This window comes from Castor canadensis, chromosome 14 (genome assembly GCF_047511655.1).
Source record: "Castor canadensis chromosome 14, mCasCan1.hap1v2, whole genome shotgun sequence".
Classification (NCBI taxonomy): Eukaryota; Metazoa; Chordata; class Mammalia; order Rodentia; family Castoridae; genus Castor; species Castor canadensis.
This window is the reverse complement of record NC_133399.1, coordinates 81,259,269-81,284,358: the sequence shown is the minus strand read 5'-3', so window position 1 is coordinate 81,284,358 and position 25,090 is coordinate 81,259,269. Positions and strand designations below refer to the sequence as shown.

The window sequence follows — 25,090 nt, the reverse complement described above, 5'->3', positions numbered from 1 at the left end:
AGTGGCCCTTTAGGTAGGGTAGTTAAAAAGACTATCTGAACTGGTAGCATTCAAATCAAAACTAAAAGATAAAAAGGAGTGAGCCACATAAAAATTAATGGGAAGAACACTCCAGGCAGACAATGTAAGTACAAAGATCCTAATGCAATAAAATGTATAATGTTCTCTGGGAATTGAACAATGGTCACCCTGGTTGGAACATGATTTTATATGTTAGAGTAGCATGTGTAAAATGAGGTTGGAGAGGTAGATAAGGAGTGTGGACCACAACTGTGGTACCAGACATTGACCCTCTTTAATGCTCTCTTGAACTGAATATGCATGCTAAATGTTGGCCACCACCCCAACCCACTCACCACCTCACCATGAGTATTACTTGCCTCTGAATAAGTTTGTGGCATGTAGGAAAGCAATTAAAAAGTATGTGTTTTTTGGGTCAGCCCCCAGGAGCAAGACAAAGGAAGAGTCTGGTCTAAAATCACTAAGGTTTTTTGGGAAATTCATCAATCAGATGAGTCATTGAATCCTCCCCATAGCAGAAGAAATTGAGGGCAGATGTAGCTTAGACTTCTATATTAATGGAATATCCATAAAATGGAAAGAAATGCCAGAAGTGAGAAAGGATTTTTCCAATAGTTGTGTTGTCTCTCTCACTCTTGTGCAAGTAATAATATATCATTTTATAAAGGAAATTCCTTTACATAATGTTGAAATTTTAAAATTTATACCAGAATCCTTAATGTGTTATTATTATAAAGTGAGCAGACTAGATATACCAAATACATTATTATACTTGACTTGAGCACTACAACTTGAATATCCTAGCAAAATTAAATCGGGATCCAACAAGATGAGTACCAAAGTCTTGATGGATCTAATACTTAATTATAGCTGACCATATGTTTTCAGTGTTTTATCTACATCTTTAGTGAATATTGTATATACCTACAAATGCACAGTTGTATTATATTTGGCTACTTATTCCTCTTTTCCACAAAAATGTTAAATCTCACATAATTATGTATGTGTAAACATAAGAATTACCAATGACAGTCAGGCATGGTGGTACATGACTATAATCCCAACTACTTGAGAAGCAGGGGTAGGACAACCCGGGGAAAATGTACGAGACCCTATTGGAAAAACAAAGTAAAAGTCAAAAAGACTGGGAGCATAACTCAAATGGTAGAGTTCTTGCCTAGTAAGCATGAGGCCTTGAGTTCAATCCACAGTACTACAAAAAAAAAATTACCAATAACAATTCAATTTATCTATTACATTAGTCTTGTGAATTGAACTGATTCGTTGGTCTCTTTATAAGAAATGCCCTTCTCTCTCCAGGCAAAGAGCTGCTACCTAAGAAGAGCACCTTAGGCTAGCTGGCCACCATTCTCCATATTTGCAGGACCACAAAGCCTAGGCACAACACACTGTGTTTGCTGTCAGCCGGCCTACCCTAGAGCTCAAGTGAGGCCCCCGGGGAAGACTCAGCAATGGTAAGTGTCTAGATGAGGATGGGAGCTTGGATGGTCTGCTTTTCTTTTCTTTTTTGCATTTCTAATCAATCCTATCATACTTGCAGAGAGAACTTCCAGGAAACTGTCAATTACCTTCTCTTTTTATACATTTTCCGCACCTTGCCTGCAGTGATAGTGCTTCTTTCTGCAAATCAATGCTATTTCCTTTTCTCTGTTTTTGTGCATGGAAGTGTGTAATGTCACAAATGCAAACTCAAAGGGGGAGGAAGGTCACCGAGAGACTGAGAAAAAGAAAGTCTTTAAATTTATCATTTTAAAAATATCTGCTAAAAATGACTATTACCAAGTGTCCAGTTGCCAGAAGCCTTTGGAATTCAGTAATTATTTATGAGAATTTTATATAGAAGAGGCAGAAAATAAAAAATAGCTTTGGTTCATAAAACAGGAAAGATAAATGTTGCCAAGAGAAAAAAATCTATAACAAGTGTGTAGTGAACTATGTGAATGAAAATCTGCTATACGCTACTGAGATTGTTAAATGAGATCAAGGATATTTTCTGTGTTAATGAGCAAGTCCTATCCGACTACATAAAAGCAAATTTATCTCAGAAGGTATGATATGTAAATCTAATTTTTTATTGTTAGAATATTGTTGGACACAGGATTATGAATATATTATAAAGTAAAAGTTTTATAAAGATGTAATTTTCTTTTTGTTTTCACCACGGTAATATAAAGTTTTGTGTTTTGGAATTTCTAAATTTTTTTTAAACATAACTGGCTTTTTTTTTTTTTTTTTTTTTTTTTTTTTTGGTGGTACTAAGGCTTCAACTCAGGGCCTCATGCTTACTAGGCAGGAGCTCTACCACATGAGCTATTCCACCAGCCTTCAAAGATAACTAGCATTTTATTGATGACTTTATAAACAAGAATTATAAAAAGTAGATAATAAATAAAATACGATTTACTGCTCCACATACCCTCTGGTTTTCAACTATTTTAAGGTCTCACTATATTTAGAGAGAACTAATTCTAGTGTGTGATACACACAAAGATTGAAAGCAGGAATTCAATAGAACATCTGAATGTCACAGGTGTTATTGGAATGGAAATGTGCTTTTCTATACATTTATAGGTATTATATATAGATAGAGTTTCATAACATATTTACACTTTATTTTCTACTTTGTCACCTATCACCTTTTTCCAAATTACTAGAAACTAAAAATACCCTCATGAAATTAAGAACATGAATGCATCAGAGAATAAAGAGAATGGAGGTTTTCTGCTGTCATTAAGATATATGATATACATCATTTTCAATATTATCGTTGGTAGGCTGAACTGAACTCATGACAGTGGGAGATGAGGCTCTTGTCTGTCACCATGGAATAATAGATTTGAATTTGGAAGCTAAGTCATTTGGGCAATATTATTTCAAAAAGAAAAGGGGAGAGAAATGAGTAATAAAATTATTATGGAAAACTATGACTTGATAAAACTAGAGTTGAAAATCAGTAAAAATCATATAACTAATGAAGGGATTAATTTTATTTGGCATTTTGATCATGAAATCAAAAAACTTTGATTCTTTCTTTGAGAAAATTCATGTTTTACAAAAAAATAAATAAAATTAAGGAAGAGTTTTCTTTCAGAGAAAAGTGAGATGGGTGCATTTTTAGTTGAACCATTGTAATGTATAATCATACATTATATAAAAAATAATGAAAAGAAAACCTATAATTTATGTTATTCTGCATATTTTTAAGTCAAGTTGTTCATTGTTGAGTTACTATAACATGCAGGAAAAATGCTGCCTTTAAATAATACCTACATTTGCCTTGAAGAATATTAAATTAATGAGTAAAAACATATGAAACTCCTTAGCACAGACAAAGTTTAACCATTGAAAGTTATAAATATCCAAACTGTGCTCTGTGTCATGTCAGAATGTATCATTCTGTCTCATGATATTACCATAGCAACATTTAAAGTCAAATGTATCATTTTTATAAATATTATAATTAATCAGAACTATAAGTTCTATTTTTATGAGAGCATTTTTGGGAGTTAGTTACCTGAGTGACATTCACTACAAACAATTCCTGAGTAATTTTGCATATATAAAACAGCCCTCAAAGAAATGCAAACATTTTTCTCTTTAGGAACAGAAAGATTTTAAAATGAGAAAGAGCAGCTGTTCTTTCCCCCAATAACTTTATTGTCTTCTAGATCATGGTAATTTGCTACGGGGAAAGGATGTGGTGCAATGCAGAATCACCTTGCCTTTCCGGGTATTTGAGCTTCCAGTTCAGAATATTACTTGACTTATTCATGACATTAATTTCTTGCATTCTTCTATTAGCACTTAAATTTCCGTTCATGTTTTTACAACCTTCAGCTGTGGAAAGCATAGAAAACATCAAAATGTACTTCTTGAATCTTCATTCTGAAACTTAGATGTGTGACTCTAGAACTAATATTTCCATATAATATGGTGTCACTGAGAAGAATGAAACTCTCTCTTTGAATATACCACTGTAATAATTTTCAATCATAGACTATAATTAATTTGAATAATAGTAACAAAGAAAATACTTAAGAAAAGTAGTGTTAGTCTTTAGTTAAAAGAAGTTAAATGTAAGCAGCATTCTTCCACTTCACAAATACTTGTACACCAAGAGTTTTGTTGCTAAGCATTGGGGGATCATGAAGATTGCGTCCACACTGTGCTGTCACTACAAGTCATTCTGAGTCATGTAAGAAACAAAGCATGAAATTTTACTGAAGTTTACATGTAATAGGAAGCTACCATTGTCGTAGATAAGAAGAGGGGTACATAGAAAATGTGATATTTAAGCAGACCAAAAGCTGGGTTAGCAATGTAAGATAGCAGAAAGAACATGGGCAAATTTCCCAAGATGGAACACTTGTGAAAGTAAAAGGAACACAATGTGACTGCACCATACAGAGAAACTATAGGAAAGAATAAAAAGACATTATGTTGGTATAATGCATGAAGCTCAAGAAACACAAGATCCTTTTGTCCCATTAAAGAAATGTGATCTTTTTTCCCAAGGGCAAGGAGAGACAATTGGGGGAACTTTACGGATGAGAATAATGAGGGAAGATTTCCATTAAAAATCATCCCACTGGTTGACATGGAAAGGAAAGGAAGATATGGGAAACCAATTTGGAAGATTTTATACCAATTCAGGAAGGAGAAAAAGGTGAAGGTGTAGATGTCTAAGGAGTTGGGGACAAATACATGGATTTCACTGATGGTTCAGAAAAAGAACAGACTTGAAGGGCTAAATGTGAGGGCAAAAGAGTCAACAATGACTCATGATTCTGACCAGTGACATTTTTAGGTACGTGCAGTTTGAAGTGACCACAAAATATCCAAAATGGATATATCCTGAAGAAAGCCCTGTCTGCAGCCTGGAGCTCAGAAATCTGGGCCAAAGGTCTAAATTGTGTGTCATTGGCTTTTAGAGGGTCATTGAGGCTGTGAGTGTGGATGAGATTGTTTAAGGAGAGAACATGGGAAGATAAAAATGAAATATCCTGAACAGAAAGCATCTTGAAGGACTCCAAACTTTCATTATTGGATAGAGGACCAAGCTAAACTGACTACACAGGAATAGACAGAGACATAGGAAAGAGTAGAGGCATCACAGAGGCCAATGAAAGACAGCCTTTCAACAAGAAGCTCAAATCTCAGTAAGATGGAAATTATGAAGTATCCCTCAATTTAAGCAACAAGGACCTTGATGGTTGCCTTTGCAACAGAGTTTTGATAGAAGAATTGGGAAAAGTCCTCATGAAAGAAGGTTCTATGAATGATAGAGAAGGAAGTAAGATCAAAAAATGCAGACAACTCTTTCTAAATTTGACTGTGAAACTAAGAAGATAAGTCGGAATGCATATGGGGAAAGATATGAAATAAATAAAAATAAATAAAAAAAATTAGGCAAAATTCCTGAGAAAACAGGCAGCAATGGGATACAGCATTCCACTGTATAGCATGGCCCTGTGTCTTCCATTTTGTTAGAAGAGAAGAAAGAAAAGATGCACACTTATACGAAAGGGGTTTAGTGGTTTGGTGACAGGAGATCGATGTCTTTGTTGCATGAAGGACGAAAATGTTGAGTTATAGGATAAGACAGCTGCACAGAGTTGAGCTAAGTAAAGAATGTTTAAAGCAATCATTGCATGGAAATTGAATAGAATAAAGACTGGAGGAATGCAGTGGAATGGCCTAGACTTGCTGAGAAGCTATTAATAAGGTCAATGACTGTGAATATTTAGAGGTCTCTTGATTTTCTCCAAAAGATTTCCAAAAGGAAAACTCAGTCACATTAATCTGGAGTGAGAATTTTCTAAATAGGTGGGTAACAAATGAAAGGACAGGAGACTTTAAGATGGTGACACAAGGCTGATGGGCAGTGAATATTAACAATGGTAGGAAATTAAGAAAAGTATTTGATGTAAAAGTGCTTATGAGTGCAGGAGTAGATTTAGTGAGAGTAACTGAGCAAACACTTCAGTGAAGAAGCAGCTTGTGGTGAGACAACAGGGTGTCCCAATTTAATATTTCAAAGTGGAATTGATACTGCCATCCTGTTTTGTGACACTGAGAAGAGGTAGACAAGGTGGAATGAAAGAAAAAGATCACAAAAAAATGTGACAATCAAGAAACCAAGAGGCCAAATCATGACATCCGATGGATAGTATGATTGGAATGGAAAAAGCCAGTTGCCAAAATTTTCAATTGATGACGATGTCTACAGTAGTTGACAGCAAAGAGAAATTGTAAAGGGAGGCATAACTAGTTAGCATAAGATTCAGTGAAAAGCCTCCAAGTCCCACCCCACCTCCATAAAAGGTAAAGGAAAGATATACTACATGTAAGTGGGATGCAGGCCGTGTAGGGGTTGTTCACAAGTTGCACTGTCCAGTTTTGCTCCATATGCATTTGTCTATACTGCATGGTTTGAGACAAAACAGCAAGACTTCATTCAGTTCAACTACTACCCCATTAGTCTTAGAGCAATGTGTAAATTTGTTATGAGTCAAGTCCTTCACCAATTCCTGGTCAGCCTGGGAACAGTCCAAGTCTTAGGAGAATTGTCCAGCAGACTGTCTTTGGCACAGTGATCAGAGGCTTTTGGGTTTGAACTGCAGCCCCACTTTTTGATTCTTCCTAGCTAGTCACCATTGAGATTTTAACTAACGTCTCTGTACTTCAGAGTCCTATCTGAAAAATGGAAATAAAAGTGGTAAGTTCCAATATGGGATTGTGATGGTTAATGGAAGTAATGTGTAGAAAACCTGGCTGACATCACCTGTCACATATGAGGTATTTAATAAGTAGATGCCAATAGAATTGCTATCATTATTAATCTGTCATATGTCTCATGAACTCATATGTTAAACTCAAATAATTCAAAAAGTCTTCTTGAAGTAAACCATGTTCTCCCCTGCCTTCATGCTACTATGGATTCTGAAATCAATTAAGGTGTCCTTTGCTTTACGTCTTACTGCCACATTCATCTTAAACCTGCTCTTACATATTTTGACCTAAAAATTGTTCTCTGTTCTACCTCTAGACAGTGAAAAATGTACCATTACCTGACAATATCCTCAACAGTAAGACAGAACCTGCATCCATGTAGGTGTGAAACAATAGTTAATTTAAGCTTATGATGCTCCTATATTACGTTAGAAATATAGGATCTTTTTTCAATGTCTATACATAATAAGCATAGAAAGACAATGCAAGAAAGAGGGAGATTGCTAATCTTGGTTGAGCAAGGAGCCAGGATTCTCGCATTCCTCCATTGTAAGTGCTGTTTTACAGTGCAGCTGGCTGGAAGGATAGATAATTATGAATTATAATAATCAGTCTTAGAAATGAGAAAAGTTCTAACATCCCCACATGATGCCTGCTGAGCAGAGGTCCTAATCTGGCAATATTTCAAACATGATAAAAAGATATTTGAGTAACATTTGGCAAGGGTTTATAAAACATTAAATCCCATAGAAACATATTTAAAAGACCTAGTATTTCAAAGTTTAGTAATTGGATCATTATTTAAATGAACCACTTTTTAAGATGTCATGCCCAATAAGAAAGCAAACGTGTGAGCAAAAATTCAGTCTTTTAAACTTATAATTAAATTAAATAACATCTCATTGCTGGCATATAATGCAGGTGACATTGGTGCTAATCTCATGGAACAAAGTATTACGAGATGTATTATGACAAAGTATTATGAGAGAAAGGGAGGTGTAATTAGTTTATCCCAGAGATATGTATTCATTGCAATTTTTAAAACTCAACAGAAAAAAGCTCAAAACTTTGGTAGCAATGGACTTCACTTTATATACCTATATAGATTGTATGTATATATGTGCATATATATATATGAAAGGTTATATTTAAAAGAGAAATAAAAGACATTATAGAATGGAGGCATTTACAAAAAATAAAAATCATATGAAGCACTGGGCAAAACTACTGTTCTTATGATGGAAAGGAGAAAAGCAGCAAGCTTTAAGTGAATGCATCTTTTAACCAAATACCCCCTGGATATATGGCATATCTCATTTAATCATTCTTCAATAACTGTTGTTTCCAATTTTTAGATTAAAAAAAGATACTGAGAAAGGTTGACTTAGTAAAAAGTACAGCTATTAAATGACAGAGTTGAGACTGAATTATGTCAGATGCCAAAGTGAGTATTCTGATCACTGATGAATGAAACCTCAATTCATTTCTGGATTGTCTAGAGAGCCCTGGACCATTAACCTATTCATCACAAGTTCTTAACCAATTTGTTCGGATGTTGACATAACACAGATAAGGCAGATAAGAGTTTAAAACCAAGGAATGAACAAATGATTTATGAGGTCTTAGAAAATTCAGACTGCTAAAACAAATTTTGTCATATTTTTTCATTTTTGAGAGTTTTTAGACTGACAAAGCATGATGCAGGTTTCTAAGATAGTATAGCAAAGCTTCTATCAAAATGAACTTGTGATAAAGCTGAAGAAATAAGAGCTAGTAGGTTGAACAGATAGGTCATACGTTTCCTGAGATTGTGTAGTGTTAAATAATTTTATGGGTTATTGAAGGGTATAGGCACTGTTTTATATAATTATAGGTTTTTAGGGTGAGATTTAAAATGTAAGAAGTACATTGCTCAAAGTTTCTATACAAAAATTTAAGGAACCTTTTTGGATAAATAACATATTAGGAATTTTTAAGATTACAAAATCCCAAGACTACAGTCTCTGAATTTTCTGGTAAGAAATTTAAGAATATTGTGAAAATATCACAATATTCACCTCTTGCATTGGGGTAATTTATTTGTAGCTTAAATATTTAGTAGAAAAAACTATTTCACAAATAATAGACAACATTTATACAGGAGGTTTCTTCCTTTAGAAGAAGTCTTAAAAAGTTTCTAGATAACTTAATTGATGATGAAACAAAACATGGCAAGAAAAAATAAATTAAACTTTATAGGGAGAGTTTATTAAAATTTAATATTTTACAATAGAAACAACCTAATTTTAAAATAGTGAAAGTGGTATCCCAAAATGTTTTTCATTCATTTTTAATTTCTTAAGATTCAATGACATGCAGAAAGGTAAATGCCAAAGGGCTATATGGGCACTTTAACTTGGTGATGTAATAATCCCTTTGGTAAGCAGCTTATATATGAAGTATCAAAATCAAAAGAAGGCAGTCCAAACAGAGACATCAATATGTTTTCCTCAAGTTCAAAATTATTATTTATTTTGGAAGTCTGAGCCAACTTCATTATTCTGTCTCCTTCTTGGTAGTCAATTTATTGTTTAGGGCTCTCTCGATTAAGCCCTGTCACTTCAGGGGAAGTTCAAGAGAATGGTGCATTATTGATATTACGGAAACAGTTGTTACTAATCAATACATTTTGAGCCACATACAGAGTATATCTTTAAGGACATAATTCATCAAAAACAGGTTGACTGGGGCTCCTCATGCTATTTTCATTGATTTTCTCTCTGTGAGAAGACGTGGTAGAAACTCTATATGTGACATAAGACTTATATTCAAAATAAGGAAGTCAGTTGCTCAAAAAATGCTCAGTTACAAAGAAAACAATCAAGTATAATGATTCTAAAAGAGGGGTGAAATTGTATTTAAGTTATTATTCTCACATTTGAATGCCTTGTGCAGATGATACAATGGAATGACTTGTTAGGGTTTTTTTTTTAATTACACATAAGAAATACCAGATTCCAGGTATGAATTCCAGTCTTGCCTCATTATGTGACATGCAGGTAGAAATCACTTTTATTTAGTTTTCTTCTTATCACTGCATGGCTTTCTTTTAAATTTAAAATTAAGTAAATGTATACATTGCTGGTATTATGCATAGCTGTCTGTTAAAGCAAATTTTAAAAGAAATAGTGAAGTGCGTATTGTAAAATTGTCCAAAATTAAATCCTATTGAAGAGCAAACAATTGGTTTAGAAAAGGAATAATAACCTTTTAATCTTGCAAATCTGTATCCTCACATATAATGTTAGCTTTAAAAGTAAGATAACATATTCTTTTCAGTATTCACAAAGAATCCGAAATGAAGGTTAAAGGAAAGTAGCATAGCTTAAAAATTGTTTCATAAGATAGAATATTATTGCTCATCAGAAGAGGGAAGAAAAACTGATCCATAAATGAGATTTTTTACTTTTAAATAGTCAATTGTTTTGTTTTCTGAGATTCAGATATTTAGGTCATAATGTACACATTTAACCTGATATCTTTGCAAATAGTCATTTTTATAATTATCATTAAAGGCACAGCACATCTTCATTTTAACTGGCTGGGAAAAATGTTCTCCTGGAGTGCCATAAAGAAATCTTGTTTGTGTTGGCCAACCATGGCAGTACGTAACTGTAATTCCAGCTACTCTGAGGGCAGAGACTGGGAGGATTCTGGTTTGAGGCTAACTCAGGCAAAAAGTTAGCAAATTTCCATACCAACATATAAACTGGGTACACATATGTAATCCCAGTTACACCAGAGGCAGGGTGATTGAGTCCAAGGCTGGTTTTGGGCAAAAAGTGCAAGACCTCATCTGAAAAATAACTAAAGCAAAAAAGGCAGTAATATTTTATTATCATCAAATCCAGTGATACCACTCCTGAGTGTATACCCAAAGGAAGGCAAGTCAGGATACAATAGAGACACTTGCACACCAATGTTTATTGTAGCACTATTCATAATAGCCAAGCTATGCCAATAGCTCAGATGCCTTACAACTGATTAAGGAAGTATGAAAATTATATATATACAATGGAATTGTATTCAGCCATAAGGAAGAATGAAGTTATGTCATTTGCAGATACATGGATGGAATTGGAGGACATCACCCTTAAGTGAAGTAAGCCAGGTTCAGAAAGACAAAGACAGCATGTTTTCTCTCATATTTGGAAGATAGATCCAAAAGATAAACATACACACAAAACCAAATATGACCATATACACATTTATACGTAGAACATGTTTGTAATGGTGGAACTACTTATTGAACTTGGGAGAGTATGGAAAGAAGAGAATGATAGAGTCAACAATATGGAAATGCATTGCACCTGTGCAGGTAGAAGGCATAATGATATGCACTGAAAGCTGTTGAGTAATAAGGGGCAGGAGGGAAAGGGTAAGGGAGAGTATTAGTGGGGGGTTGAACTGACAAGAGTACAGTATATTCACAGCTGAGATGCATGAAACCCCTTTGAACACTGACTTTTGAATTAATAATGAAAGACAGAACTTCAAAATAGGTACACAATAGGTACCATGTTGGGAGGGGAGAGGTACCTGAAGGAGAGGGAGGGTAAATGGAGGTGGTGAAGGTGAGGGAATATGGTTGATGGGCTTCATACACATATATGAAATAGAACTATGAAACCTTTTGCAATTATTTTAGGTGGGGCAGGGAGAGAATTGAGCAGGAGGAGATGGTGGGAGTGACCTAACCAATGTACAATGTAAGGCCATTGGGAATTGCCACAATGAATCCCCATTGTACAACAAATATATGCTAATAAAAATGGAAGACGTGTGGGAGGGGGCTGGACATGTGGCTCAAGTGACAGATTTCCTGCCTAGCAAGCATGAAGCCCCAGAACCACTAGGGAAAAAAAAAGAATTCTATTTGTGAAAAAACAAAAGATGTTTAGTTATGCATGACAATGGGCTCAAATAGCTACTCAGTGTACAGCTACTTCTTATGATATTTGCTCTCTCCTGGTGTAGCCCTAACTTGGACCTGCCACCTGCTGACTCTCCTCTTCCTCCTGCCTCCTCTCACCACTCCAATCCACCTGACATAATGTGATCATCTGAAGAAATCTCCTCCTTGTTGTTTATATAGCTAACTCATTACTTTTATTTCTGAGCAGTATTTCACTGAGTGGAATATTGGATTCATTGATTCATTCATTAATGGATGGGCTTTTAAGTTGCAATCTAGTTTTTAGTTATGTTGAATACAGATAGGATGGATATTTGGGTAAAACTGATTATGAGGACATACAGTATGTTTTTATTTCTCTTGGATAAATATCTAGGAGGTGAGATTTCTGTGTCTTTGCTAATTATACATTTACTCTTAAGAAACTACCAAATTGCTTTCTAAAATTAAGTACTTTCATTTGCATAAGCAGTATATGAGGCTTCCTTTTTCCTTGTTCCTCATTTGCACCTGACATTAATGTAGCTAGTCTTTTTAATTTTAGCTACCCTAGGGTGTGTACAATGGTACCTCCCTGTGGTTTAATTTTTCATATTGCTGATAACTAATGACATTTGAATTTCTTTTTTGCCTGCTTATTAATTATTGGGACATCATCTGTTCAAATATTTTGTCCATTTTTAAAATATAGTTGCCTACCTATTACTGGGGTGTTTTATTTATTTATTTTTTTGAGACAGGGACCTTATATAGACCAGGCTGGCCTTGAACTTGCAATTCTCCTGCCTCAGCCTCTTGAGTGTTGGTATTACAGATGTATGCCACCACGCTCTGCACTGGGTTCTTTCTGTATTCCACGTACATCTTTTATCAGATATAAGTTCTACAAGTACTTTTTCTCCACTGGATGACTTTCCATTTTATTTTCTTAATGGTTTTGTGAGAGTACAAGTTTTAAATTTTTGTTTAGATTGTATTTGTTGTTATTTTTTATGATTTAGGACTTTTGTATCCTATCTTAGTAAGAAATCTTTGTCAATTCCACAAATATCTTTTTTGATATTTTCTTTTATAAATTATGTAACTTTGATTTTTTACATTCGGATCTATGATTCATTTCAAGCTATCTTTTGTCAATGTTACGAGAAGAAAGTCATTCTTACTGTTCCTTACCACATGTGGAAAAGTTTATCAGTCTTCATTCATTTATCTGTGACCTTTTGCCAAAATCAATGTCTCTTTCAGAATGGGCCTCACTGCAGGAGTTCCAGTGGTCTTCTTTACGCCAGCATAATTGCTGTAGCTTTACAGCAAGTCTTGAAGTCAAACTCTGCAGAACCTCTCTTACTGTTTTTATTGTTTTTCTTTTGAAAACTGTTTAGTCTATTGTACTTCCCTCTAATTGCATATACATTTTAGAAGATGCTTTTGTCTCCAAAAATCTATTAGAACTTTGATTGTAAATGCATAGAAAATATGAATCAATTTGGGTACAATTGACGCCATAGCAGTCCTGAGTCTCTTTTGGTTTTTGCATCTTCATTCAGCAGCGTTTTGCAGTTTTCAGTATAAAAATCATACACATGTCTTATGAAATTTGATGGATTTACTTTTTTTTCTTTTTTTTTTGTTAATAGTAGGGCTTAAACTCAAGGTCTCATACTTGCTAGGCAGGCACTCTATGATTTAAGCCACATCTCCAGTTCTTTTGGCTTTAGTTACTTTTCAGGTAGGGTCATGCTTTTTGTGCAGGACTGGACTCAGATGACAATACTTCTACCCATATCTCCCACATGGCTGGGATTATAGGTATATACCACTACAACTGGCTATTTTGTTGAGACGGAGTCTTGCTAACTTTCTTCCCCAGCTGGACTCAAACTGCAATCCTCCTAATTTTTGCCTCCCAAGTAGATGGATTACAGGCTATAGTGCCTGGCCCCAAACTTTGATGGTATTTTAATGGAATTGTGTTATAAACTTAACTATCAAATTTTAATATTTGGAATTGTGTTATAAACTTAACTATCAAATTTTAATATTTTACATAATTATATTTTATGATTTACATTATACAAATATAATTAATATTGACATTATAATATTCTGTGACATTCAAAATTGCTTATTAGTCCTATGATCTGTTTTATAGATTCTAAGACTATTTGAATAATCTTGTAAATAAATACAGTTTTACTTCTTGTTTTCAATCTGAGCCTCCAGTAAGATATGGATAGAAATGGAGAGTAGACAACCCACTTTCTTGTGATGGGAGGGCAAAAGTGTTGAATCTTCCACCATTAATATGATTGCATCCATAGATACAAGTCTTGTAGTAGAACTGCTGGGTCCTATGGCAAATCATTGCTTAATGTTTTTAAAAACTGCAAACCATTTGACAGGATAGTTGTGCAATTTTATAATCCATTGCTAATGCACAAGGGTGCCCAAGACCTACATTCTTGCTTGCACTTATCATTGTCTATTTTTATGGTAGCCGTTCTAGTAGTTAAGAAGTGGTATTGTATTACTGCTTTTATTCACTTTCACCTGGTGATTATTTGTGTTGAACATCTTTATAAGTTTGTTGACTATCTGTCTTCATAAGAAATATCTACTCAAATTCTTGGTATAATCTTTAATTGTTTTTTTGTAGTTTATTGTTGAATTATAAGAGTTCTTTCTGCATGCTAGATATATTCTGTATCAGGTATATAATTTGTAAATATTTATACACATTCTCTGTGTTGTGTTTTAATTTTCTTCATGGTTTCTTTAGAAGCATAAAAATATTTGATTTTTGTAAAGTCTAATTAGTCTATTTTTGTCACTTCTCTTTTTGGTGTCATATCTACAAAGCTGTTACCAACCAGGTCAAGCAATTTTTTCCTGTTTTTTTTCTAAGAGTTTTATACTTTTAACCCTCTACTTTGACTATCATCCATTCTGAGCTAATTTTGCACATGGTATGAAGTAGGTCCCAACATCATTCTGTAGAGGTTTGATTTTTGAAAGAAATGAAAATTTTGCACCCATCTGTTTTAAAAATTATTTTCTATCACAGTGTTTTTTAGTTGGGTAAATACATAAATGTGTTGAGAGGGGAAAAAACTGAAAACAGAATTTGGTGTAATCACATTGTCATTGTGTTTTCATTTAGGTGTGTTTTTACAGATTTTTATTTACCTGTGTTAGACTGACTGGCACATTCTTCAGACAATGATCAACCAAGCATTTCGTGTCTGGGATCACTCAAAAACACAAGTGTTCCTGTTTAGAAATTGTCTTTTTATAGATCCTTTTAAATTTCCTTCCTCTAAAAAATAGAACATCATGCCAAAAAGGTAAAGTCAGATAAAGTTTAACCCAAAGAATGGAATAATTTTAAAATTATGAAAATTTCATTTCAACTCATGATGTATTTTATAGGCCCCATTTCAAAAGGTCAAATAGGGTTAACATATGTGTGAAAATCTCAGGATGGCCCCAAAACTGCACTTCCTCCTCCAAAGGAAGCACCAAAGGAAGGGGAGGTCATAGGAGGACGTTCCTATGGATACAGCCCAGCCCATTTCATCAGAGGGAGGCACTGGGCCACCCCTGGTCTAAGCCCTCCTATGACAATGTATTTCTTGCATTTTCTCAAGGAATTACTTTTTCCCTTCTAAAATGCCTTATTTAAAACTCCTCGGTTGACTCCAAATTCTGCCTCTAGATGATGAGTCAAAGGCAGTCTACTTGCCGTGATCTTCTCCAGGCAATTACTAGGACTTCTTGACATCCAGGTAAACATGTGGGTGGCCCATGCTCACACAGAAGACTCCTAGACTGCAGGGAAATTAAGGGTATGGTGCTAGGAGGAAACCATATGCCACAGTGGGATATCACCATGCTGTGTGAGCCACCTACACTTTCCAGTAACTGACTGTGTATGCAATTATTCCTTTAGAATCCATGATTACAATACAAGAAATTCTTGGGAAGGTAGAAGGAGGAACACCTCACAGTCAGATGGTAATAACTATTTACATTATTTAAAAATCATTCAGCTTGTTCTATATTAGAAAAACAATCCCTCTACAATGATGTAATTTACGCATTTTACATGGCATTCTGAGTCCACACTTGAGACCAAACATGTTATCACATAGTTCAATATTGATGTGTAAGAAAATAATTGCTAAAAATATTAAATACTGCCCCTAAACATTTGTGGGTTAAAGTAAAATATTCCTTCAAATTTATGTCAGTGAAATTTAAAAGAATATTTAACATTAGCACAGTAGTTCGAATGTTTTCTATTTCTTTTAATCTTTCTCCAGTTCATACAGTAGTTCCTCTTTAGTAACTGTCTCACAATTTCTCATTGGTGCTATTTTATTTTTAGGAAAAGTAACAGATTACCATTTATTTGTAATTAACTTTATTTTAGAATTAACTATGTATGGGTTTAGAATTTCCCCCAATTTATTTTATGAAAAAATTCATCACTTATTCTACTCCATGTGAAAACTGAAGAACATTTTTACTACTGTAGGTTCACATAACCATCTCATTCAAGGTATAAGACTCTTTGACAATATACATGTGACAGGTGTCTAATAATTATACCTGTTGTTCCATTGCAGTAGATAACAATTTTAGTATGACATGAAAATAAAGGACAGAAAAATTACAAGATACAAGAAACCTGTTTATAAAGAATGTTTTGAGTGGCTTAATGAAGGAGAAGCAAATGAGAAGAAAGGTGACCCTTACAGGAGAATGTAAATTCAGGGCCTGGATCAAAAGGGACATAGTATACCAAGAAGTAAGCATTAATGTATATTAAAAGATGTATGTGATATAAGTGATTTTTAGGGTTAGGGAAACAAGTTAGTGACCTCTGTTTTTGCATCACAGTAGATTTTTTTCAGTACTTTATTATCATGTCCAAGAAGTAGAGTTGATCCTATAGTGCATATTTTAAAGATTTTGCAGAGTGAAAACTGTGAGACCTTATATCTGTTATTTGGGTCAAGTTATATCTTCAAATTATTAAGGGAAGTTAAGAACAAAGAAGTGAAAGACAAAGTCATCCTTTAGCCAATGATTTCGTTCCCTTCCTTCATCCTTTTACCTCTTATTTCCATTTGTGCAAATATGCTTAAACATTCTCGACTGTATTTTATACAATAAAGGACAAACATAAAGTGGGTGCTGTTTCTGTGTGTACCATCCATCTCCAGATAGGAGTTGCAATCAAGTGAAGCCACAGCTGATCAGGCAGGTTTGGCCGCCATCTGTAGAGTGCTCTCTCCTCATGCTGTATTTTCAGTTCCCTGGCTTCCTCTAACAACTGCCTTTGTGTAGCATGACACATTAGTGCTGGGAAATTTCTCCAGCTCGCATGCCTGAGATCCATAGCAGACCCTCAAATCTATTTCTCACTCTGTATCACTGCCAAATCCCTGATGTGGGTGCCTATCTTTTTATCATTCCAACCTAAATTTCAGCTTTTTATGAATTTTATTTTTGCCAGCATTCTGCCTTTGCACCCGCGGATTTAACATGCTTTTCATATGGAATCTTTAGCTTTCCTTACAAATGCAGCTTTGGGAAATGTCACTCCATTTTACTAACCTCTTCATTCCAATGAACCTATTTGCTTCTCCTAGGTAAATACATTTTTGCTTCCTTTTGGTACAGCAGCTTGCACATATAAGATGTCAGTGTGGATGTCAGAACTTTTTCAGTACATACATTGTCATTATTATGGTAAAATTGATAAATAGTTGATGTATACTTGTTAGATTTATGGAATGAAAAATTTTTTAATCAAATAGCTTTATTCTCAATTATTGTGCATAAAGTTTTCCTTTGGTTTTCTCTAGTTGTATCATCAATTTTGGCTTGTTGTGATACAATGTTGTTCTTATCAGTACAGTGATACAATCTAATCCACTGTTAGGCCTCATAACCAGAATCACTGAAGTTTTATTTCTTCCTCTTCCTCTTCCTTCTTCTTCTTTTTCTTCCTCTGTGTGTGTGTGTGTGTGTGTGTGTGTGTGTTTGTGTGTGTGTGTATGTATACATACAAACATATATAATATGACTTGGGATCACTTCTATTTTTATAAATTATCATGGCAAGTAGGAAACAATGTTTTAAATTTGGTTCAGAAATCTTACAATATTGCTATTTGGACAGAAATGAAGCTAATTTATAACCAGTCAATTCAAAAAATATTTTTGCACTAAAATTTTATTTTAAAATCGCTTGTATATTTTTGTTCTTCAAAATGGAGCCCATGCACAGTTTGCTATAACATTATAGCTCAGGGTAGTAAACCATGGTTCATGGCCAGAAGAGCAAGATGACAGAGAAATTGTAAGCCATTTCTAAATGTTTGTAATCTTTGTGAACATAACCAAACAGAAATTCCAGAAAATTGCTGTGAATAATTAAGGAAAAATCTAACTTGTTTCATTCTTTTCCTGTTATGTTTTCAAAAACCATATTTTACGTGTTTCCAAAACCAAAATTAATAAAATTCTATACCATTAAGTTGTTACACCTGAAACCTGCTTTCTTAAAAGAACAGTTAATTATAACCTCACAGTCATTTAATGCACAAGAAAATGGCAGAGGCTTCATGATAGTTCTATTATAAAGTCGCTTCTCCTCCACATCACACTATCATTTCAGTAAATATAATTCAACAGCCCATGGGGGAATAAAAGTCTTCCATCCTGCCACGACTATGTCTTCTTTCTGCCCATCGATGGTACAAGATTTACCAAGAAGGTACAGGACTCTTCTGTTTACTGAAGTTTTAAAAATTTATTTCAAAATCAAGTCAGTTCTCTTTTTTCTTTTCCTTTTTAATTTAAATTTATTTTTAAGTTGTATATAAAAACATTCAAAAGTAATTCATATTTATGGGACCCTATATGATGTTTCAATACATGTGCACTTTGTACACGTTTAAATCAGGGTGGACATATCTATCTTCTCAAACGTTTTCACATCTTTATGGTGAAAACACTCATGACCCTTTCCTTTAGCTTTTTGAAAGCTGTAGTACGTTTTTGTTATCTAGAGTCACCCTACTATGCAACAGCACACCAGAATTTCTTACCCCTATCTAACTATAGTTTAGTAGCCATTGAGCTTTCAACTATACAATGTTAGCTTATACAGAGAGCAAATATTTTAAGATATGTTTGCTCATTCATAGTTTACTGGGGTTTTTGAGTAAAATATTTTTTGTCCCCAGAGTTCTCTCTCTAATTTTTCTACAAAATATATGGCTAACTGCTATAGTTGTTTCATTACCCTATCTAGTTGATGATAAGTCCTTTCACTTTCATAGAGGAGAAACTGTGCATTGAGATGAACCTTGATAATGTTGCTTTATGAGTCAGTAATAAACTCCCGCCTCAAATATGTTCCATTTCATTTCTATAGCAGCTCAACTTGCATGTTCCCATAGTGATGGGAGGCTACAAAAGCATTTCTACATTAGGGTTTCCACTTGAAGGAAGTATCTGTTCGATTTTCTGTCAAATATGTTGGATTTAAACTTCTTTAATTTTGGTTTCTTTAGAAATATATAAAAATTAATCAGCTCATGGTAACATGGTTGGCTAGAATGATGTGTATTACCACTTTTTATTATCCTTCAATCCTGTAAAAGTGAGTTTAGAGAAAACCACATTCCAACACCAGCATATCCACAGAGCCTGCTGGCCAGGTGGCAAGTCTGTAGGTGGAAAGGTGAAACGTTTTGTCAAATCCCCATAATTTTACCTCCTGGCTACAGCACAACTAATATATTTCCCAGTTATTATCATGCATTGTGACCTTATGGATATTTTGTGTATTCTATGATTTGCTTGGTTTTTTGTTTGCTTGTTTTTAAGAGAAAATAGAAAGGACTCATTAGCACTAACGACTGAGAACTAAAACAGAGGCATTGCATATTGATTTTTCCAGTGTCCACTCCGTGACTAGCAGGAAAATTGTCTTACTCCCTCCCATATTATTTTTCATGTTAAAAGTTCTTAAAGTATTGTATCTTTTCCTAATAATTTAAAAAAAAAACCTCTTTCAAAAAACAAAAAGAAAAAGAAAGAAAAGGAAACTGGAACCTAGGTTTAGCAAACTTAATTGAAATGTATAAGTTTATGCAATACAGGATGCCAATATGGATAAAAGTAGATAGGTAGATATCGCTGGATAGTTCAAATCCAGGTCCCACATTCACTTTGTTAGAAATTATTGTATGTCTATATTCCTATTTTTTGATACTTTGTGTAGAGCTTCAAGCATTTAGAGACAGAGAGAGATGGTCTCTAGGCTTAAAACAATTTTGCATAGATGTGGCTACAGAGTGGAAAATTTAATATCTTTTCCCCGCCCATCAAAAGGCTCATGACTGACACCCTCTAACAAAAGCCAGACTAACAAAATAAAAGGGTAAGAAACCTATCTAACCAATTTTATGTGGTTAAATTTTAACCAGTTTTATGTGATGTGGGAGTGCAGAGAAATAAAGAACTAAGACCCAGAGAATACCGTGTATGTTTGTAAACAGTCATACAGAAGTGTGATTAGAGAAAAGAAGTGTTTTATCTAAAGGTAATAAACTGGAGGAGCCTGTAGGTCCCCTCCAGTCTATTCAGAGATCAATTTGTTCATATGCTTCTTGATATCTCTGAGTGGCCTTTCTTCTTTCTAAGACTAGGACTAGGGCACAACACCTATATTGTAAGCATCTTCACAGGAGAAAGGTCAGAGAAGATGAGAGAGTGACCTTTTGGCTTCTGCTGTTTTCTCAAATTCCAAGGGGCCACATGTTGGGGTATCATATTGTGAGTCCCAACAAGACCTTCTGTCCAAAAATTTGATATACTTAAATATTCGTTTATTTGCTTAATCACTGATTTATAAGGGGATTTTTGACAAGTGATTGAGAGAGGTGAGAGTGGAAATGAAAATAAAAAGGATCTAACAGGATAATAGTGTTTCAGCAGAAGGTGGGAGGGGCCATCTAACAAGACAGGCAAGTGACCAGAAAACTTAGAAGCCTAGAGACAAAGTACGACACCCCTTTGAACAAAGGGGTGCTCTGCATACTTCAACACAGAATAGTCAGTTCAACAGAGACAGCAGGAATGGGAGAACCCCAAAAGCACCCCTGGCCTCCGTGTCTGTTGATAGGATTCTCATTGCATGAGAAAGGCAGAACTTATGCTTATGAGGCAAATATTTCTGAGCACAGGAGCAATGACCTCTGAAGCCTGGGAGAAGGTACAGGGACTCCTCCAGAAGTAGGGGGTGTAAACATGTTCTTATTCTTTGAGTTATTTGGGGTAGGGGAGTTATGTCTTTGTTGCATCTTGTTTGATGTAGTAATATAGCATAATGGCTAAGAACACAGGCCTGAAGCCAGCCTGTCTGGGTGGAATCTATGTTCTTCTACCTACTAATTATGTCCACTCTGGGATGTTACCTACAACTCTGTGCCTCAGTTTCCTACATCTCCATGCCTCAGTATAACACCTGTTATGAATAGATTTCTCATGGGAATTAGTTGAGTTAATATATTTGAGAAGAGTGCTTACATAAACCTTGATCGTAATAATAGAGAAAGTTTTGAATTTGGCTCATCTAGATATAATTTTGCTTAATCCTGCCTATAATTGAGGCACTTGCAATTAGGCACAAAGTGAAAGTAGAAGGTGTCAATAATTCAGTAACCAAGATAAATAATATTTTCAAGAAATAATATTAATGAAAATTCATACAAAAACTATGATGAATAAAATATAAAATTTTTAAGCAAAAGCAAGGATCAAAAACAATTTTTAAACAAAGACCATGATGTTTACTCAAGCCATATATCAGGGTGAAGTAACTATTGGGTGAGAAAGCCATCCTTCCTAACAGATTTGTGGATCTTCTTGACTAAGACTTGCTAAAGAGGCAAAACATGTATACTGGTGGCTTACTTTCAACATATCCCCCTAACCATCTAGCCATGGCCTCAACTGCAATTATAGAATTTACGTGTAGTATTCACACATATAGATATGCATATACACATATACATAAATGGGAATTACTATAGAATACTGTGATGGGTTCAATCTTTAAAATACACAGCACAGATACATTTTGCCACTTAATCCAGACACAACATAAAAGCCAGAAAATAATACAAAGAAATAGAATCACTTATACAAAGTAAATAGTTTTAGTCATACATTCAATGACTATATATGGAGTAGGTACTCCATGCCATACTCCAGATATATAAAGAAAGTTCTTAGAGTTCTGTACAGTGATTTTCAACTTTTCTTCCCTATATGGGAATCCAAAATACAAAGCAGACAGCATAAATAAATTCTGAGTTACTCTGATTCAAATGCAGACAGGGAACTCCTGCCTCATTCCTATATTCCTCTACCTACAGCCTTCACCATTGAAGAGATTCTGAACTCCAGGAGACCAAAAACACTGCTCAAAGCAGAAGATTGATAATAGTATCTGAAAGTGAATAATGATGTAGTCCTGAAAAGACAAAAAAAAAATACCTACTTCATATATATTTTGTATGAGAATGTGATGATTTTTTTTAAAACTGTAATTTGTCTAAGTACCAAAGACTGATTTCCTGTCTGAATGTCTTGCCTTGAAACAGGCATGTGTTCATCTTGGAAAAATCCCTCACATCAGTGAATTGCAGCCTCCAGCCTCTGCCAGAGATTCAGAAGTTTTATTTAGTGTCCTTATTTATTTGGAACTTTGTAATCTGTGAGGACCTGACACATAACAAAGTCATGCAAATAAATTCTGTATTAGCCTGTGCTCTTCCACCTGGAAAGTCTGTGAAGAGAAGAATGGAGTTTTTTGCAGGTTTTATTGACCAATTGCGATTGTGTAATTGACAGAGAGCGTAAAAATCAAGAATTCCTAAACTTGTCCCTTTGCTCCCTGGAGACAGTAGTGATGTCTGTAGAATATTTTTGCCTCTGTGGCATATTTGAGATGTGAGGCACATTAACAATGAGAGAGGTTTTAGGTCAGAATCACTCTGCATCATAGATGCCGTTATCTGCTGATTTAGCTGGGCTGAAAACTGCTGAAAAAATAATCCTTTTTTGTGCCCTTGTCAGTGGCTTCAGCCTAGAGTTATAGAAAATCGGCTCTACCTGAGTCAGATAATCATTACAAAATGAATTTGGCTCCTGACTCCATGGAAGTAATTGGGAGAAAATATCTGATAGCTATGATGAAGATTCTCTTAGTTAAAGCTTTCTTGCACGCAGAAAGTACTAAGTGCTTCTAATAACTGAGCCAGCGTAAGCATGGGTGAATTATCTATCCTTCAAAGTGAATGTAGGTGATCACTTAAAATGAGTTTCTGCCCCCATGCTTGATGTTCTCCTTTTCCTTGGCTCTGGCACGGGGTATTCAGTTCATCCCACGAGGTCTCTACTTGCAGAGCCAGAGCTGATTACCCAGCAGGCGGTGTGGTTCCAGTGGGGAAGTCAGAATGGTGCTGACTGTTCCCTGGGGAGGGACATCCTGTAAAAACACCAAGGTTGAGAACTGTCATATTCACAGTAGTAGGTGCATTTTCCTCAGAAATTAATGGAGCAAGCTGGGCAAAAATGTTTTTAAGCTACATCTTCCCTAGAGTAAGATACAAATTCAAAGCTCTTTTGAAGCCCTGGAATGAAAGTTAAAGATAAGACTTTTTATTTTTTTATATTTTTATTTTTTTGACATTGATAATACAGGCAACCCTAGCACTTCGAATATTAAATTGAAATGCCAGATAAGTGGGATAGATGTTATTTGCGCTGGTTCAGAATGCAACAACTCATTCTGTTTACCCAGGCAGCTTTTAATATATGTTTATTGGGGCTTTGCTGTATGTTTCTTCCTCCAGTGAGTTATGGACAATACTATCAAATTATGCCTGGTATATTTTTAGGGTATGACAAATATATTCGTTGAGTAGCTTTGACCCTTACAGGAACAACTAGTAGAAAAGTAGTCGCCGTGTTGAGAAGTTCTCTGTTTAGTGTCCTGCAGGGCTGGGGGAGGAAGGGACAGCATTACTTTACTCTGCACAGATGTAATAATCTTAAATTACACATCCCATCCAGTAGAGGGAAGACAGAATTATGTGCTAAGCATGAAAGAACATGCAGCCCATTTTGAAGAACAATTTTTTACACTTCCTTGAAGAAGTGCCATAAATATGCTTTGAATGAGTTGGTGATGGCCATGCTACAGGTTTCTGAGGCTTCCAAATTATCTCTTGTGTTCACATAGTTAAATAGAGGAAAAAACCTAAGACAGTAGCCTTTTCTTCCTTGAAAGTGTGTACATAAAGACAATCATTAGCTAGGACTTTGCGCTCATCTCCACAAAAGTACAGTGATCCCCAACAACTCCTATGTGTGCAGCACCTTCTAGAAACACATGCCTCCCTCCCCTGCACTCTCACACTGATCGGAAGAGCTACACAGGTTTTCATGTCATTCCTCTCATTTTACCAAGAAGGAAATTGTGGTTCACTAAGGTTAGGGAATCTGCCCAATAAAAGACAGTAAAATCTAATTAATTTGATCATTCATTTATCCATTCAAGCAGTCAATGAAAGATTATTTATCAAATATCTATCCTGTGTCCTTTCCATTCTTCCTCCCACTGCTAGCTAGTTCTGTGGCTCACGGAAAGTTCTGAAACCCCTCTGCGATCCAGTAACTTTAAGTAAGAGCTAGAGATGAGAAGACCTTGAAAATCAGGGACTTGACTAAGTGATCCTTTGAAAACCCTTTTAGCTGCAATATTTATAATTCCATTAATTTTTTTTCTCTATTTCCCTCTTCCATTGACTTTGTGATGGAATATCTTCCAGGAGTCCATTTATCACTTTGTTTATTTTGCAGCAGAAAGTTAAAGAGAAGTTAAAATTGAATTACATCAAACTTTTTTTGGTACTCTTTTCTAACAAAATATTTTAAACATATATTTTATCTATCTAGGTGATTTTTATCATTGCCAAATATTTAAGGTCACTCAAACTATGACCTGTCTTTTGTTCTCAACTGGAGCATTTTTTTTTTAAAAAAAGAATTGTCTGATATCTGTAAAATATTTTTATAAGGACTGGAAATCTTCAGTCACAGAATTGCTGCCAGCAACAACAACGAAAAATTCGATCCAACTAATTGGAAGCAGTGGAGCGTGAGCTTCTGGGTGTGACTCACTGTCACTGATGGAGGTTCCAATTACTTACAAGTATTTATATATTCTGAATCATGTGAACACTTCCAAGGGAGGAAGCAGAAATCCACAAT

The 25,090-nt window shown here is 34.9% G+C and overlaps 1 protein-coding gene across 21 annotated transcripts in view; it reads left to right on the top strand.

The window, feature by feature from the left end:
• The window catches only part of Tenm3 (teneurin transmembrane protein 3), a 2,373,066-nt gene that overhangs the window by 1,148,494 nt on the left and 1,199,482 nt on the right, over nucleotides 1-25,090 (top strand). For all 21 annotated transcript variants that reach the window (XM_074054924.1, XM_074054923.1, XM_074054922.1 and 18 more), the window contains exon 6: nucleotides 1,342-1,496. The gene's annotated coding sequence lies outside the window, so the exon portion shown is untranslated. The remainder of the gene's footprint in view (nucleotides 1-1,341; nucleotides 1,497-25,090) is intronic.